The sequence below is a fragment of the Suncus etruscus genome, chromosome 13 (assembly GCF_024139225.1).
Source record: "Suncus etruscus isolate mSunEtr1 chromosome 13, mSunEtr1.pri.cur, whole genome shotgun sequence".
Classification (NCBI taxonomy): domain Eukaryota; kingdom Metazoa; phylum Chordata; class Mammalia; order Eulipotyphla; family Soricidae; genus Suncus; species Suncus etruscus.
In genome coordinates this window covers 70930433-70948455 of record NC_064860.1, presented here as the reverse complement: position 1 = coordinate 70948455, position 18023 = coordinate 70930433, and the positions used below count along the sequence as shown (strand labels likewise).

At 33.6% G+C, this 18023-nt stretch overlaps 1 non-coding gene across 1 annotated transcript; it reads right to left on the bottom strand.

Annotated features, from left to right (window-relative positions):
- Window positions 1-14116: 14116 nt before the first annotated feature.
- Window positions 14117-14220, bottom strand: LOC126026876 (U6 spliceosomal RNA). Its single transcript, XR_007502081.1, has one exon. It is a non-coding gene; the product is annotated as a U6 spliceosomal RNA (small nuclear RNA).
- Between the last annotated feature and the right edge of the window lie 3803 nt (window positions 14221-18023).

Here is an 18023-nt window from a genome sequence, read left to right as displayed (position 1 = left end):
TTTTTATGGGGGGGCCAAACTTGCTTGATGCTCAGGGGTTACTCCTGGCTAAGCGCTCATAAATTGTGCCTGGCTTGGGAGGACCATATGGGACACCAGGGGATCGAACCGTGGTCCTTCCTTGGCTAGTGCTTGCAAGGCAGACACCTTACCTCTAGCACCACCTAAACAGCCCCCATAACAAAAACTTTAAGGAAAGTCATGAAAAAAATTTTATTCAAAAGTTACCAAATGAAAAGAACAAGTGATAAAAATGATCTTAATAACATAGCATAGGAAAATCTGTATAAAGATAGAAATTTTTCTTCTCAAAATAAGCAATAATAAATGTTCTGTGTGATTGAATGTGCTGCAGATGGGTTAGTGTTGCTAAGCAGAACCTTCTTGGGCTCTGGGAATCTTTCACGGAGAGAGAAGCGGGAGCACGAGTGGACGAATATAAAATATGAAATAAATGAGACCACACAAAATGCATTGTATGGGGACCCACGTCCAAGGGACGAGAAACAAATTTATTTTTTAGCCGATGACATTTTATAAGCACAGACTCTGGTATGCAAGATATCCTCAAAGAGCAGGAGAGCGAAACAAGCCTTAAATTTACATATTAAAAGATCGTTCTTCAGGTGAGAAAGAACTCTGCTGAAGGGCAGTGAAACCAGAGCTGGGGATGTTTTTAGTTTAGCAAAAAGCAGGTTTTTCAAGAAACCAAGAGGAGAGAGAAAGAGATATTTATGATGTTATGTAGTAGCCAGAAAATAGATTTTTAGGGGGGACGAAAATAATTGTTTACCATCATAGAGCTAGACTCAGAAAAACAAGCTGTTGGAGCCAGGTTATACGAACTAGCCAGCAGGAAACTTTTGGCGGGCTTTTGGTACTGACATTTCTTTGTCTGTAGAAGAGCTGAGGCTGGATTTCTATAGTGGCCAAATAGAGAGAAAAATGTAATGTTACAGCCATGTTGGAATTACCGCCAATGATCCGTGCAAAGGGTTAAATGATTGACTTCGCTAAGCGAGCCTTTTGGCAAATAATTCTTATGGAGAAAGGCACTGCACCAGGGAAGGAAAAAACCACATCTGGTGCGTGCTTTCTTTAAATGGGAGGTAACAGAATGTATTTATGCATGTACATATGTGCAAAGGGTCAAAATAACTTTGTATATGTAATTGTTATGTTTTTCTTGCAAAGGGAAAATAATCAGTGTCTAACAATTATGATTTCATTTTTAAAGCTATTTTTCTCTTAATTTGTGTCTGTACTTCTTACATTCCTTCTTTTCCTAGAAATAGTTATGAGTGAATACTAATATTTCTTTTTCATTTTTTTGGGTGCAGTCTAATAATATTTAGTCCAAGAAAGCAGAAATTCCAGTAAATAATTGAACAAAAATTTTATAGAGTATTTATTTTGTTTATAATGAGTTCTTGCCCTGATTGACAGCAAGGGACTCTAACCTTTTGTATTAGATATTTGTTCTAATCTGTTTATTATAAGTTCTCAAACTTATTTAGCCTGTTAACTGTCTATAAGTCTCAGGAAATCTATTTCACTAGAGGAAAAAAGTGAAGGTGCTCCCTGAATACATCAAAGAATGCTACTGTCTTCTGGATCATTTGAGCAATTCCCCAAGGTGGTGTATAACTCTGGAATTATCATCAATCATCCTTTCCCTTCTTACTATCATCTTCAGATGAGAATCTTAGGATAAAATTACATGTATCTGAGTTTGTAAATGATTGATAATCACTAGCATTAGAAAGAAGCTAAAAAAAAGTTTATTTGAGACAAGAGGATTTATTATGTGATCCAAATTTGTTTGCTTTTATTTTATGTCAAACTTTTAATTACATTAGTAAATTTTATTTATTATTATGTATAAATACATTATTTTGGACAAATTAAGAAAACTTAATTATATCAAAAGCCATAAAATAACATAAAACAAATTAATTTGTGTATGTATGTATTTATAATTACCTGTACTAATAAAAGATTTACATATTATAGAATTAACATTAACACATAATGCATTAGAACTACTACACAACATAACATTAAACTTTGTATGTCTAATTAAAAAATTTTAATTTCAATTTTAAAACTTGAGATTTCATTTTCCTAAATGTTCATTTAGATATTTTATTTTTGAAATACATACATACATATGTGTGATAATGAATCTTTAAAACATTTAATCTTAGGACTGGAGTGATAGCATAGTGGTAGGGTATATGCTCTGCACACCACCGACCCTGGATGGACCCAGATTCAATATCTGGCATCCCATATCATTCCCATATTATTTGTTTTCTCTGCATCTATTGATATGATCAGGTGATTTTTATTTTTCTTGTTGATGATGTTGTTTATGATGTTGACAGATTTATGGATGTTAAACCATCCTTGCATTCCTGGGATGAAACCTACTTGGTCGTAGTGTATGATCTTCTTGATGATGCATTGGATCCTATTTTCTACGATATTGTTGAAGATCTTTGCATCTGCATTCATCAGGAATATTGGTTTGTAATTTTCTTTTTTGGCAGCGTTTCTCTCTAGTTTTGGTATCAAGGCAATGTTGCTTCATAGAAGCTGTTTGGGAGTGTTCCCGTTTTTTCAATTTCATGGAAGAGCCTGGCTAGGATTGGTAGTAGCTCCTCTTGAAAGATTTCAAAGAATTCATTAGTAAATTCATCTGGGCCTGGGCTTTTCTTTTGGGGCAGATGTCTGATTACAGTTTCAATTTCCTCAATAGTGATGGGGGTCCTTAGATAGGCTACATCCTCCTAACTTAACTGTGGAAGGTTATAAGTGTCCAAAAATTTATCCATTTCTTCTAGGTTCTCATGTTTAGTAGCATAAATTTCTCAGAGTTGTCTCTGATTACCCTTTGGATCTCTACAATATCTGTCGTGATCTCCCTCTTTTCATTTCTAATACGGGTTATCAGGTTTTTTTCTCTTTCTTCGTGAGTTTTGCCAATGGTCTATCAATCTTGTTTATTTTTTCAAAGAACCAACTTCTGCTTTCATTGATCTTTCAGATTGTTTTTCAGGTTTCCACTTTGTTGATTTCTGCTCTCAGCTTTGTTATTTCCTTCTGTCTCCCTATTTTTGGGTCCTTTTGTTGAGCACTTTCTAATTCTATGAGCTGCATCATTAAGCTATTCAAGTAGGCCCCTTCGTCCTTCCTGATGTCTGCTTGCAAAGCTATAAATTTTCCTCTCAGGATCACTTTTGCTGTATCCCATAGATTCTGGCAGTTTGTGTCTTCATTATCATTTGTTTGCAGGAAAGTTTTGATTTCCTCTTTGATTTCATCTTGGACCCACTGGTTGTTCATTAGCAGGCTGCTTAATTTCCAATTGTTAAAGTTTTTTTCTGTGTGCCTTTGTAGTTCACATCTAATTTCAGAACTTTGGTAGTTTTTGCCCTTGTAGTTCACATCTAATTTCAGAGCAAAGGTAGCCTGCAAGATTTCTATTCTCTTGATTTTATGAAAGTATGTTTTATGTGTCAGCATGTAGTCTATCCTGGAGAATGACCCATGTACATTGGAGAAGAATGTGTATCCATGTTTTGGGGGGTGTAGTGTCCTATATATATTTCCTAGTCCTCTTTCTTCCATTATTCTTTTCAGGACTAGTATGTTTTTGTTGGGTTTTAGTCTGGTTGACCTATCAAGTGTTGACAGGGCCGTGTTGAGGTCACCCACAATTATTGTGTTATTATTGATGTCTTTTTTCAGATTTGTCAGTAATTGTATTAGATAATTTGCTGGTCTCTCTTGGGTGCATATATGTTTAATAGTCTGATTTCTTTCTGTTGCACATATCCCTTGATTAGGACATAGTGTCCATCTTTGTCCCTTACTACTTTTCTGAGTATAAAGTTGCTGTCATCAGCTATTAATATGTCCATCCAGCTTTTTTAAGGGTGTTGTTTGATTGGATGCTTTTCCTCCAGCCTTTGATTATTGAGCATGTTTGTTCTGACTATTCAAGTGTGTTTTTTGTAGGCAGCAGAAGGTTGGATTCATCTTTTTGACCCATTTTGCCACTCTGTGTCTTTTAGTTGGTGAATTTTGTCCATTGACATTGAGGGAGATGATTGTCATAGGATTTAATGTCATCATTGTAGATAACTTTGCTGTGTTTGTTGGTCTCTCTTGTCTTATAGTAGACCTTTCAGTTTTTCCTTTAAGGCTGCTTTTTCATCTGTGAAGTTTCTGAGATGTTGTTTATCCATGAAGCTATGTATCCTTCCTTCAAACTGAATGTGAGTTGGGGTGGGTGTAGTATTTTGGTGAGGCATCTATTTCATTTAGTCTTGTCACAATATCCCACCACTGTCTTCTGGCCTTCAGAGTTTCTTGTGACATATCTGCTGTAAGTCTTAGGGATGCTCCTTTGAATGTAATTTCCCTTTTTGATCTTGCTGCTTTCAGTATTCTATCTCTATCTGTGGGATTTGTCATTGTAATGAAGATGTGTCTTGGGGTGTTTTTCTTTGGTCTCTTTTAGCTGGTACTCTCGGGCATGCAGAATTTGATTGCATGTAGTCTTTATCTCTGGGAGTATCTCTTTGATGATGTCTTTGACAGTTGATTTTTCCTGGGGATCTCCCACCTGGGCCTCTGGGACTCCAATGATTCTTATGTTGTTTCTTTTGAGTTTATCGAAGACTTCTATTTTCATCTGTTCACATTCCTTGAGTACTTTTTCCATTGCCTGTTCCTTTGTCTTAAGGTTCTTTTCCAATTTCTTCTGTTGTGTTGATTTTTTCTGCATCTCATCTTCCAGCATGCTGATTCTGTCCTCAGCTGCTGTTACCCTGCTGGCGAGGCCATCCACTGAGGTTTTCAGTTGAACTACCATGTTTTTCAGATCTGTTACTTCAGTTTGGAGTTTTCTGATTTCTGTCTTTGTGTTCTGTTCAGATTGATTTGTGCTTTCTTTGAGTTCTACAAATATCTTCCATATTTCTATTCTAAACTCCTAATTTGAGAGGTTAATCAGATAGTTGGAATTTTTTAGGTCATCCAAGCTATCATCTTCATTCTCTGTGTATGTTGTTTGCCTGCAATGTATCCCCATTGTCACACTTATATTGTGATATTTTTCTGCTTGTTGTTGGTTGATATATTTTCTGCTTGTTCATTGGTTAGAAAGAGTGTGTGGCTGCGAAGTGAAGCGGAGAGGCCATGCTCATATGGAGCCTCTGGTAGAGCTATTTTTCTGGGCCCTCTTTGCCCACTCCCAGGAGGTTCAGGAGACAGGACAGTGGAAAAACATGCACAGGCAACACCAACAGTTTCTCACAGTCGGGAACCACTGGGCAGGCGTAGATCTCCTCCTGGCCTCTTCTTACACATTTAATATAGATCCTCCAAAATATATTTAAATGCCATAAATATTGAATTTTTATCAACCAGGGAATAATCACTGATATCACAGGCAATATATAACATATCATGTGTTATCCAGTGATATCACAATTGAAATATGAAAGGGTAGAGTAGAAATAATATTTTGCCTTCAGATATAACTATTATATGTCATTTGCATAAAAATTACTTTTTACTTTCTGATATAGTTCCAGGAGACAATATTGCTTTCATGTTTTAAGAGAAATCATAAAATTAAAATATATTATTCTTTTTTTGTTTGTTTTCTATTGGGGACACACCTAACGGTGCTTCATATTACTGATTCGATGCTCATGAATTACTCTTGAAAGTGTTCAAAGGACAATATGCCATGTTAGCAATCAAACCAAGGTTAATCTCATTTGAAACTAGTACCTTAACTCTTGTACCATCTCTGACCCAAAATCCTAAGATACAACTACCTATTGTAAGAAATATATCAGTACTAGTCATACAACTTTACAAAACTCAAAAAGAAAAAGAAATAAAATAACAAGTTAAAAAGGACAAACTTTAGAGTTGCATTATATGAAGAGAATTTTATCTAAATAAGTTACAGTGATGTATGCTACTCAGAGTATGAGAACCATATTCAAGCACACAAGCTGTTACATGAAATTCAAAAAGTTAAATTGTATTTATAAATAATAATGACTAAATAGGAAAAAACAAAGCTAATTTATTTATTTATTTATTTTTTGGTTGTAGGGTCATACCTAGTGATGCTTAAAGGTTCGTTATTCTGCAGTCAGAAATTACTCTCGGTGATGCTCAAGGGACCACATGGGATGCAAAGATGCAAACCAGAGTAATCTTTGCATAAGACAAGTGATCTAACAGCTCTGGCCTTAGTGGTGATATCTATATGCAAATATTATATTACAACAAAGACTTTAGAGATGGGTCAATGGCCTCTTTCTTTGTAATTTATGATTGCTTTCTGTTGTGACCATATGCATTGCATTATGCTTCTTACACAAAAATTTCTTTATTTTAGTCATGCTTTCACTGATGCCTAATAATAGATGTGAATTGACAAAAATTCCCTATCAGCATTGATAATTTTATTTTTTGATTTTGGGCCACACCCAGTGATGCTCATGGTTACTCCTGGCTATGCGTTCAGAAATCGCTCCTGGCTTGAGGAACCATATGGGACGCTGGGTATTATACTGTAGTCAATCCATCCTGGGTTAGCTGCGTGCAAGGCAAACACCCTACCGCTGTGCGATCACTCTGGCCCCCAACTTTGGTATTTTTTTATTTTAAATCGAGAGTATTTTAGCCCATTTTTTATTAAGTAAACATAGAACCCTGATGTAGTAGTCAGAAATAAGACACTATACATAAAGGTAATTTAAACACTTACAAATACACATTATTTTATTTTTATTTATTTATTGTGGGGATACTCCATGGTGCTCAGAGTTTACATCTGGCTCTGAATTCAGAAATTATATTTTGGGGGCAGAAGTTACAATAAGATGTGCCAGGGATTGAACCTGGGTTGGCTACAAATAAGGTAAATACACTACCCTCTGTACTATCACTCTTGCCCCAACACCAATCCATTTAGACAATTGCTTTTGTTTCCTTGTTAAGTAAAGGATGGAGAACTAATTTGACTTTACATATATTTTTTATCATTGTAGTCATATTTCATATTGAATTGAGTTTTAAGTGTTTTTTGTAGCTTTAAACTGAAGAGATGATTAAAAATGCCATAGAGGAAAATATTAAAACTTACCTCTCATAATATTAGCTTTTGAATATTCTTTTAAACCTCATATCTTGTTATATATGAAAGCATTTCCATAAGATTATTATCTCTGCCTGTTGTCCCACCTACGACCTTCCAAGTGGAGATGCTGTTGAGAACCTAATAAATAGTTTGGGAGCAAGGTGCTCCGGGTCTTTGGGGGCAGGTTACGAGCTGGCTCTAGGATTTTTTGGAGAGGGTGGTAGACTGAACAAGAACTCTGCATCTGAATTTCTCCCCTTTTACTCTCCTGTTTGTGTGGATTATTTGTCTTGGATAAATATTACCAAGATTTCTTCTCCCTCCAATGGGATAGAGTAAAAGGAATTAATTTCTCATTCTGGGAGCTCTTCGAGGAGTAAACAGGACTCAACAATATCTGAGTGGAAATTAAGCAAAAAGTAGCTTTTTCTCTGAGGTCTAATTTTCCAATGACCTATTTAATATAACTAATGTTCCCCATTATTTCCAAGAACTTGAAGTAAATATTTCTGACAGCAAAACTAAATGTCAAGTAATTTTTCCTGACGTGTGTTAAAATGTCCTTAACTTACTTGTGTTGTGGGGAGCACTGACTTAACTGTGCTCTTTATGGCTTTATTCATAATCTATACTTGACTTTATGATATTACCCCCACACCTACAAGCTTAGAGTTTATCTTCTATGGTGGAGTAAATGCAAAATATATATGTAATATTGCTTCTTCCAATATCAAAACAAGTATCAAAAGTATTTATGGTGCAGAAGAATATGTACAAGGGTTAAGAAGCATCAGCTCGGGGGCAAAGAGGTAGTACAGGAAGTAGGGAACTTGCTTGAATGTGGTCTTCTAAACTTAGGTTCAAACATCAAAACTCCGTATGATTCCCAGAGCCCTTTCACGAGTGATCCCCGAACACACATTCAGTAATAATTCTAAGAAAAGATATGTTTGTGTTTGCACCCCCATTTTTTAAAAAAAGCATTTACAAAAAATAATGATCTGCAGAACATTGTGTTACAAGTGACATATTAAAGTGGGGAATCTCTAGAAATAGTGCTTTCTCCTCTCTGCTCCACCACCCAGACCATTTAGGAATATACCTGGCACAGGTCAGAACTGGTAAAAGTATACATTGATCACCTATGCTGTACAGATACTGCATTCTGCCAGTACAATGAAGAAGCTTTCAACTTACATCTTATGCCCATTTGTTCTGCATGTCATGGGAAAGAAGGCTCCACAAATTGAAACATGGTTTCATGCTGGAGTGAGAATGGTTCTTTGCAAAAGTCAAATTAGTCTTATACTTGGTGCAACTGATTCAGATCCATTGTCTTTCCTTGAAGAAAAGAATTTCAGAAGTTAAAACAATGAAACAATAGTTTTCATAGAAACAATTAGGGAAATGTGAAAGAAGAAAAAGATAGATATTCAGAAAAGAACACCTATCCAGAGAAAAAGAAATAGAGACTGACTTTTGGAAGAAAGTTATAAAAGTTTTCCAAAGCATCTCAGCCTAGAATTCTCTGCATACATGGAAGTTAATCTAGGCATTGTCACAGGAAAAGCCTTTGGCTCTTCATAATCTTTCTTATTTATTCTTATCATGATACCTATCTATGCTAACCATATACCTATTTTTAAAAAAGAAAGTAAGGTGATGTACATCCTAAATATTGTTCCTTTAACTTATGGAATACTTGTGCTTACTAGATAGTTCTGTGCTAAATAACAAGATATAATATAACATAACGTAACAATATAATCAAATAGAATAGAACAGAATATAATAATATAATATAATAACCCTAAGCTATATAAATAAACTGTTTTCTTGTATTTCACCAGGATGTGAGGCAACATATTTTGTTAAAACCATGAGAGTGTAACTCTTAGTTAATTTTCTACTACCCTCTTTTGCTTTTGAATGTATAAGACTATTTCTGAATCTAGGGTTGAATGAGTTAAAAGATCCGCACTGACCCATTGCTATGAAATTAACTTAATGATGACATAAACTTATGTCCTAGTCCTCTTCTTTATCTCAGCTATCTCATTGAGTTATGATGAACATGCATAACAGCATGTTAATGTTGATGATAATGGAGGCTAGGATAGTAAATATCGAAAAATTAAGCAGCAACTTATCAGATATAATAGTGGACAACAACATCAGCTGTAAATCGAGTGTTAAATGGCATATTACTTTAGCAATTTCTATTTGTAATCTTTTGTATTTATAATATTAATGCAGGAGCAGTGAATGCATGTATTTGTTCCTCCAAAAGCCAGATTCTTCAGTATGAAAATACTGAGTAATAAAGATGCTCAGACTCAGGTAGAAACTTTTATTGTGAGGTAGGGGGAGAAAGGTAAAGGAAGAAAGTCTCCCTGGGGGTAGGAATTTAGCATAAGAATAAACTAACAATGGTTCAGTTTCCTAGGGTTCTTTTTTTAAATAGAAAAACAAGGTCTTTGTGTAGGCCTTAAACAACTCTTTACATTTCTTTTCAATTGATAAGAATATTACAAAGAATGCAAGGATGTTACAGAGTGAACCAGCTGGTCTAAGTCATTGTGTTTGACGATTTGTCTTAGGCATTACTATTATCTTAGTCTCCAGTTTAGCTTAAAAAGTGCAGGGCAGAATTTTAAGGTCCCAAGTGAATTACAGGAATGTTTAAAATTAGAATGGGGGGGTCAGTCAAAAAAAAATTAGACTGCTCATAGCTGCTGGCAAGGGGAACCTGAGGCTTCCTCTCTCAATATCATGCTTTTTTTTTTCCTATTTGTAATAGTGTAATAGTATACAAATGTTTCCATTTGTAAAATCATAAGTTTTGTACACTTTAAGAAATTTTTCTTAACTGATTTCTAGCTATATAAATGTCATGCAACATTTGTAAAGCTATTTAAATTTATAGGGCTTTTGTTAAATATTTCTGGGCCATACCTTAAAAAATAATACTTGCCATTTAAGCATCTCATATTAGAATAAAAATAAGATGTGTTTTTTTTGTTTTCTTTGTTTGTTTTGTTACTATAACAGGGAAAGCCTCAATATCTGTAGTATTATCCCTTGACATGAAATTTTGTAGTGTTAAGTACTTTAACACTTTAGAAAAAATGCTCAGATTCAGAGACTGGAGTCATCTTTAAAGTATTCAAGGAAAGCTTCCTATGTGAAACTCAAAACCACTCAAAGGCCAGCCTTGCCTTAAGGGCACAGACCCATTAGTCCTTGTTCAGGATCTTTTTCTTATCCCTGGAGAAGATCAGACTTAGCAAATAAGAAATAGGTGGATTTGCATTTGTAAGATAAATTGCTTCTGAACTTTATTCTTAACCTAATACACTTGAGATTCAGATATCTTAAGTGAATTAACCTTTAGTCCTCTAACAGAGTCATGACAGAACTGTGTACTAGTTCTAGTTTTAAAGCTATTGGATCTGTTTTCAGTGGAGTTCTCTTTTGATTTCAAAAAGTAAAGAGGTTTAAAATTTCTCAGTCAAGTTGTTCCTAGTGGAGACGTTTTTATAATATGAATCTTCAAAATTGTATTGGGAATTGTTTCTTATGCCTCTTATTTATTGACATGTATATGAGTGGATTGACCTGCTTTGAATCATCAGGTTAATGGTTAGTGCTTAGTAATTAATTTTTGATTATGATAAGGGTAATTAACAATTTTATTTGCTATTATTTCACTTTGTTAGTTTTTTCAGCATTTTTAAATATAGGCTGACCTTGATAATTTGCTTTACTTTAGCAGAAATAAATGAATTGCCAGGACTTAAGTAGTTTTGCAGTTTCTGCCTTCCCCTCTTTTTAATTATTTTTCTGAGAAAACCTGTCCCAGGAAACACGAATCTCTACATTAAATGTTAAAATGTGAAGAAGTCAATAAGAAGAAAGAGAAAAGGGGTCAGCAAATCAAGGGAACAATAAGACTCCCTACATCTACTGTTTAAAAGTCACCTATTAAGTGGAAATTCCAGCCTCAGCCATGGCAGATGGGGTTCTTTGAGTTAAAAGAAGGAAATAAAAAACACCCATTAGAAGCAGACTCCAATTATTTATTCACAAGTTATAGATAGAATGAAATAACCATGGCAGCAAATTTGGAGTAGTTTTAATACAAATAATCATAACTGGGAAAAATTTTCTGATGAACTTGATTTGATTCGTTCAAATTTGGATTAAAGTTCGCATTCTGAAAAGGGTGCACAGTTTTGAAAGTTGTCATTCAGAAATTAGAAGTGCTTAAAATGCTTGAGGATTATTGTGAAGCTTAGTGAATAACTATTATTATATAATGTAGAACACACTTTTATGAAACTTTTAACGGAGTATTGTTAAGTCCGAAACTCAAGATTCACTATACCTAAGACCACCAGAGAGACAGAAAGCAATGTAAACGCTAGGGAGTTTATTTCAGCATGGTGGGGTCATCTGGCTATCTGCTCATTGCTGCAGACCCAGGGAGCACTTGTCATCTGACCCTCTGTCAGTTGCTGTTTAGCCTCTCATACCTGATCAGGAGCCCAGTTCCTTGAATATCCCCATAGAGATTGGTTCCAGGAACTGGCTGTTCTTCTAAGCCTGGTCCTTTATACTTCAGAACTGCAATACTTCAGGGCTGCAGAAAAGCCACAGCAAAGTCAGATTTACAATAGTTAACAGTAGTTAACTTTGTCAAGCAAAAGCAGAGTACACAAGCCAATGCAATGTTATCTCTAAAGGCACACCATAGTCTAACCTCAACATTTAGGATACAGTTAATTCTAAATCTTAGATCCCTACAGTATGTGACAACTTAATAAGTGAAAGATTTCCATGAAAAATGTATATGCTTATGAAGATAATATTTACTTAGGTGAGTTCTCTCTTTTAATCTGTGTATGATATCAGTTGTTCTGTTCTTTTAATGGTCTCCACCCCAGTTTATAATGACCGGATCTTGTCCTTTCTCAAAACTTTTACCTCCAGTGTAGAATCGGATTCCACTCCAGGAAGTATGGAGCCAAGATATAAAATTTTGGTGCTTGTTTCTTTTTGATCTGTGGTGTTTGTGGCCTGCCTCTTAGTGCTTTTAGCCCAGTTACTCCTTGTCCGTTTTTTCCCTTTTATTTTTTAGTCAGATACTTACAGATAAAATTTACTACTTTTCTGCCATTTTCCCAGGTGAATTCAAAAAGAAGCTACCAAAGGTCAGTTTATGAGATTTTGGTCAAAGAGGAAATTCCTTAACTCATGCCTTTTATATCTTATTATCTCCCATTCCAACCTCTTATACTATCTTTTTGCCTAGCTAGCTATTTGGTGGGTGAAGTTTAAAAGCAACTGAATTACTAGGTTACCAGGCACCCTTCCCCTTCTTTCTTTCATCATAAGTGAAGTTTAACAAATGAAGAAGATATATTACCCAACACTGTCATCTATGGTAATGCAGAAAGTAGAAGATGCAAATAATTTTCATATTTATCACTTATGATTCATTATATGATTAATTATTGGAAGGTCTATTTATCTCTTCTTATTGAATGACCAAAACCTCATGTAATTCCCTTTCTTTCTTTTCAAATCTTAGATGGTCTCTCTGGAGATAAAAAAGCAAAAAAGGGGCCTGGAGCATTGGCTCAAGTGGTAAGGTGTCTGTCTTGTCACGCTGTCCTAGAATGGACCTCTGTTCTATCTCCAACTTCTCATATGGTCCCCCAAGCCTGGAGCAATTTTTGAGCACATAGCCAGGAGTAACCCCTGATTATCACCTGGTGTGGCCCAAACATCAAGCAAACAAACACACAAAAACAAAGAAAATTGGATTGAGGCTTATAATTTATTTTTATTTGGGGGGAGGGGGGAACCACACCCGGTGATGCCCAGAAATCACTTCTGGCTTGGAGAACATATGGGACGTTGGGGGATCTAACCATGGTCAGTCCTAAGCTAGTGCCAGCACTTGTCTACCGCTCAGGTCCCTTGAGGCATATAGTTTAAAGACAAAACAGTAATATTGGGGCAAGAGTGATAGCACAGTGGTAGGGTGTTTGCCTTGCTTGTGGCTTACCCAGATCAGACCTTGGTTTGATCTCAGGTGTCTCATATGGTCCTTGGAGCCAGGAGCTATTTCTGAGTGCATAATCAGGAGTAACCCCTGAGCGTCACCAACTGTACCCAAAAATAAAAAAAAAGTTAAAAATAGAGGAGTAATATTGCTATAATCTTTGTTTTTTTTACTGAAGCAATCCTAAACCTTACACATATTTCTCTGGTAATATGGGATCTATACCCATGACTGGACAGAACTGGTAAGTGAATATTGCAAAACCGAGCACTTTCTTTCTCTCTTTCTTTTTTAAATTCCTATTCTAATCATGTTGCTTAAGTTTTAATTAAAATGAGTTAATGAATACTCAACAAAATACTAAGCAAAGTAAAATAATTGTTTTACCTCACTTTATATTTGAATAAATTTTTGTATATCAATAGATAAAATAAATAATTGAAACTTTATTTACCACATTTAGTATAATTATGGTGATTAAGAATTAATTTATTCTTTTTCCTTGAAAAGTATAGTAGAGTATGGTACTACTAATACATGAGAGATGCACTCCTTAATCCCCCTCAGCATTCACAGAAAAGGTAAGTTAATGCTATATGTCTTCAAAAAAATAACATTTAATGAGTGAGTTATTTAAAATTATCCCTTTCAGAAGATATTATCAGCATATTTGTAGGTTCTCAACACCAAAATTTTCACATTTGCTTGGGTCCAGAGTAGAAAGAAAAGACAACAAAACTGAAATGCAGTTTAATACTTAATTCATCTGCCAACAAGACCCCCACACTGGACAGCCAATGCTATTCCCCCAAAGGAGATGAGCCCCACTAAGTTCATGAGGAAGATTATCAATGCTGATATGTCATTTTTTTTTTAATATGGACCGCTTCATGAATTTGCGTGTCATTCTTGAGCAGGGACCATGCTAATCTCTCTATCTTTCCAATTTTAGTATATGTGCTCCTGAAGCGAGCATGTATGTCATTTTTTAATCATTTTTATTGATATTATATTTTTAAGAGTAAATCTTTATATATTTAGTGATAAATTATAATTCTCTACCATTACAAAATTACAAATATTCTTCATGACAATCAATAGAAAATTTAAATCTACTGTTTTTGGTAGAATTTGTAATGACATAGAGGATAAAGATTATTTTTATAAAACACTATTCATTTGTTTATATATGTGTGAATATACATCACTCTTGTGTGAGATATTTTATTTTTTCTATGATTATTTTAGTCAAGTATGACACCCTCAAGTTTCTTCAATGCTATAATAAAAGATAAAATTTCACCAAGGAGTAATTCACTGCATATAACACAAACTCTTAAAAATTATGTAGGCACCCATGCTTTATAATATTGTTAGTAATAAAGTTTCAGGAATACATATTGCAACACTATACTTATACACCGGAATGTCAATACAATAAAAGTGCTATGTAATAAATCTACTTCTAGTGGACACCATTGTGATAGAGGAAATCTTTTCACAAAAGTTAGGTACAAAAATAGATCTCTATTTTTATTGCTATTATATGTATCTAGGGATCAAACCCAGACCTCCAGCATAAAAACTATGCACAGTTTTTGAGTTTTTGCTTTAGATCTGTCTTTTTTGTTTGTTTGATTGTGTTGGACCACAACCGGTGATGCTCAAGGGTTACTCCTGACTATGCACTCAGAAATTACTCCTGGCTTGGGAGACCATATGGGACTATGGGGATTGAACCGAGGTCTGTCCTGGATCAGCCATTTATACATACAAGGCAAATTCCCTAACACTGCACTAAAGCTCAGGCCACTGGATCTGTCATTTTATTTCTGTTACAATTACTAATGCCACATAATGAAATCTTTATATTTACTTGGATATACTATATATTTATACTATATACTTATATATAGTATAAATATACTATATACTTATTTATATATAGTATACTATATATACTTATATACTTATACTATATATACTATATACTTATAAGTATGTATATATTATATATAGAACTTATATACTTATATAAGTATATATAGAACATATATACTATATACATACATATCTTATAAGTATATAGTATATCCAAGTAAATATAATAATTTTAATATAGTATATGTATATATAGAACTTTATACTTATATACATACATATACTTATATATACATGCATGCATATACATATACTCACATAGATATGCACACATATATTGAATATATATGCTCAATGATATCTTATATATATGTAATAACATTCTTTAATCTAAATCATAAAATAATCAATGTTATGCTTGAACATTTTGTAAATAAATGTGTCTTTAGTCAAAATAAAAAATATTCATATGCTGTTAATATTATCAATAAAGAATAAAATTTTATGATATATATGCATCATAGAGCATGGATTAATCATTTACTATCTTTTTTTTTTTTTGACTTTTCAGCTACACCCAGTAATGCTTAGAGGTTACTCCTGGATATGTGCTCAGAAATCGCTCCTGGCTCGGGGGACCATATAGGAAGCCAGGGATCGAACCAAGGTCCTTCTTGGGCAGCCGCTTCTAAGGCAAAAGACTTACTGCTGTTCTCTTGCTTTGGCCCCTTTTTATTATTCTCGATAGTAGTTTTTATACAATGCATTAGTACTGACTAATTTTTCAAATGAATTATTATTGATTCTTATTTCAAACTGTGTTTTTTTCTTGCTTACTAAACCCTTCTGTTTACTTCCCATATATTTTTTTCTTCTCAATATGGATGCTGATCATTTGACAAATACAGAAAACTTTGTTTCAATTTGCAAATCAACATAAACCTGAACATATAATTTTTTAAATGATTAAAACTATAAATATAGTGTGGAAATTAAACTACACTTATATTAATCTTTAAATAAATAAAAATCTAAAGATAAAACAAAATTGATATTTTTTGGCAGAGAAATTCACCAGCAGAGTCTCTGGTAAAATATCAGAAAGGAGAAAAATGCAAGACAAAATATGAAATTGGAATTTGACTACAGAACTAATCAAAACTAATTATACTTATTTCACAATCACTCCTTTTACTATCTAAAGTCCCACTTTTTAGAATTTGTACTTATGTTTATTATGTAATCAGAATATTTAAGAATTTTTAAATTTTTTTGCTTACCAAATATTTCACACTCATTTAAAAATAGAGATACTATCAGTCCTTTATTCCAGTATAATTAAGCTAAATACTATTGAAGGAAAATAAACAGTAATGTGTCATCTTTCTTTTTTAAATAATAAGACCTTTTTATTTTGCTGAGTTCTACTCAGACAACACAGGATTTTTTGTTATTATTCATTTATCATTATTACAATTAACTGAAAGTTGAAACCTTTCCAGGACTATGTCCAATATAGTATTCAATTTTTTTAGTGATTTAATCTATTATTTTAAGTGTAATAATCTGTAAAAAAGAAAGTAGACTACTTTGAAAACCTAGAGTGCCTGCTATTATTATTTCACAAAGATATCAATCTATCTATCTATCTATCTATCTATCTATCTATCTATCTATCTATCTATCATCTATCTATCTTTCTTTCTATACTTGGAATTTGCACACATGCTATTTTGGTGATGTTTTACGGTAGCTTGAAATGCATGGCCATGTTTGCTATTCCTGTGGATTAGATTAAGATGGAATGAGCACTTTTGGGCATTCTTGAAGTTTAGCTTTGAAAATTTAATTTATTTATAAGTTGTACTAGATCTCCATTGAGCACCATTTGGTCAACAGCCAATTGGGAAATCTTAGTTCTTTTGAAATTAAGGAGCATACTTTCTTTAAAAAAAAATCTGTATAAATCTATATTTCTACCAGGTGTTTCTCTAAAATATATTATTTATAGTGAAATATAATTGGGTCACTTCCAGAGATGAGAATTTGGCTTTCTTATTAACATGGACAGTTAGGCTCATTTCCTATTTCAAGTTTTGGCTGTATTTTCATGGTAATATCTTCATAATGATTCAAAGCAATGACTTAGCTAATGGGGTTATCAGTACAGTTGTAGATGCTGCCAACAAATTTTGGCTTAAAATCAACTATTATAACTGTGCCAATTTATTTTCATATATATCATAATAAAAGGGAACAAAGCCATTAAGACCTAAAATTATAATTATTTTGATATGAATATATATGGAAAAACTTAATGGGTAAATGTTAAATAGGAAATACGTTATTGTTGCTGGAAATAGTCACCTATTTATTTTCAAATGAATCAATGCTGAAACTATGTGCAGATATGATGAAATGTCATATAAATAGCAATAATTAGTTAAAATATTAAATGGAGTTATTTTCTTAGTGAATAACCCCAAAACAGAGAAAATAGTTAAAAAGAACACTTTTCCTTATCTGTTAGTAAAATAAAAAGATTTGGGAATGGGGTCACAGAGAGTTTTACTTTTTTCAATCATCAAAAATGAAAGTCAGTATAATTTTTTTTAGGTGACTGCTTTTAAGAGCAATCAAAAATATTCTTTAATATTCTTAAAAAATTGAGAGCATGATCTTTTCATATTAGTAGCAGATATCTGTGCATTTTAAACAAATAGGAAAACAATGTCCTAGGGGTTATATTGATAACAAGTTAGTTATCTTAATTTTATCTTAGATCATTAGGTTTAATCAAGCTAGTTGCACAAAGGATGCTGTCTTTTTGGGCTTCCTGCTGATCTACTGAATCCTTGTAATCGTTTTTTACGCCACAACTCAGTTGGAACCCTTGTC